Source organism: Trypanosoma rangeli (assembly GCF_003719475.1).
Source record: "Trypanosoma rangeli strain AM80 chromosome Unknown Tra_15.4_contig_00527, whole genome shotgun sequence".
Lineage (NCBI taxonomy): Eukaryota > Euglenozoa > Kinetoplastea > Trypanosomatida > Trypanosomatidae > Trypanosoma > Trypanosoma rangeli.
The window spans coordinates 8,627-9,757 of record NW_021706270.1 but is presented as its reverse complement, the minus strand read 5'-3'; the positions used below and the strand labels follow the sequence as shown (position 1 = coordinate 9,757).

Genomic DNA, 1,131 nt, shown 5'->3' with positions numbered 1-1,131 from the left:
GTTTCCTGCGAGGCCGCGTTGGGCGGTGGCGAGTGCAGCTTCGCCGCCCCGCACGCGGAGGTGTGCGGCGGTAGCGGGTCCTGCGGGCTGCCACTTCGCGAGGTCCCAACGGTCCCGGCCCTCGTAAAACGACATGATGTATTAATTGTTTTTTTAAATTATGCGTGTTTTGAGTAAATTGTGTTCCGATTGGAATGGCAGTGACGGCGGGCGGCGTCGTGTATTTTTTGTTTTTTTCCGGCGTGCGGTGCGGGCCCGATGCCCCGGCCCGAGGGCGTATTTTTCTCTCGAGTGTTTGTTTGTTTTTGCGTTGGTTTTATTTTTTGCTTTTGGTTGTTTTTCTACGGGCCCTGCACGCGGGCAGCGGTGCGGCGTGCTGCTGCTGCGTGTGTGGGCCGGCCCTCGTGCCTCCCGCCTTTTAAATAAATTAATTTGAGGGCGGACCCATTTTGCGCTGCTCCTTCGCGATATATTTGTTTGTCTGTTGGGATGCCCGTTGGGGGGTGGGGGGGATGCTCCCAGAGGAGGCTAAAGAGATGAGTGGACGATTTGTTTGTATATGCTGTTTCCTGCGCGCATTAACTGATGCGTTTCCTGCGAGGCCGCGTTGGGCGGTGGCGAGTGCAGCTTCGCCGCCCCGCACGCGGAGGTGTGCGGCGGTAGCGGGTCCTGCGGGCTGCCACTTCGCGAGGTCCCAACGGTCCCGGCCCTCGTAAAACGACATGATGTATTAATTGTTTTTTAAATTATGCGTGTTTTGAGTAAATTGTGTTCCGATTGGAATGGCAGTGACGGCGGGCGGCGTCGTGTATTTTTTGTTTTTTTCCGGCGTGCGGTGCGGGCCCGATGCCCCGGCCCGAGGGCGTATTTTTCTCTCGAGTGTTTGTTTGTTTTTGCGTTGGTTTTATTTTTTGCTTTTGGTTGTTTTTCTACGGGCCCTGCACGCGGGCAGCGGTGCGGCGTGCTGCTGCTGCGTGTGTGGGCCGGCCCTCGTGCCTCCCGCCTTTTAAATAAATTAATTTGAGGGCGGACCCATTTTGCGCTGCTCCTTCGCGATATATTTGTTTGTCTGTTGGGATGCCCGTTGGGGGGTGGGGGGGTGCTCCCAGAGGAGGCTAAAGAGATGAGTGG

The 1,131-nt window shown here is 56.3% G+C and overlaps 2 annotated features.

Annotated features, from left to right (window-relative positions):
• Positions 1 to 292: 292 nt before the first annotated feature.
• Positions 293 to 339: a sequence feature (A-rich).
• Positions 340 to 880: 541 nt separating this feature from the next.
• Positions 881 to 927: a sequence feature (A-rich).
• Positions 928 to 1,131: the final 204 nt, after the last annotated feature.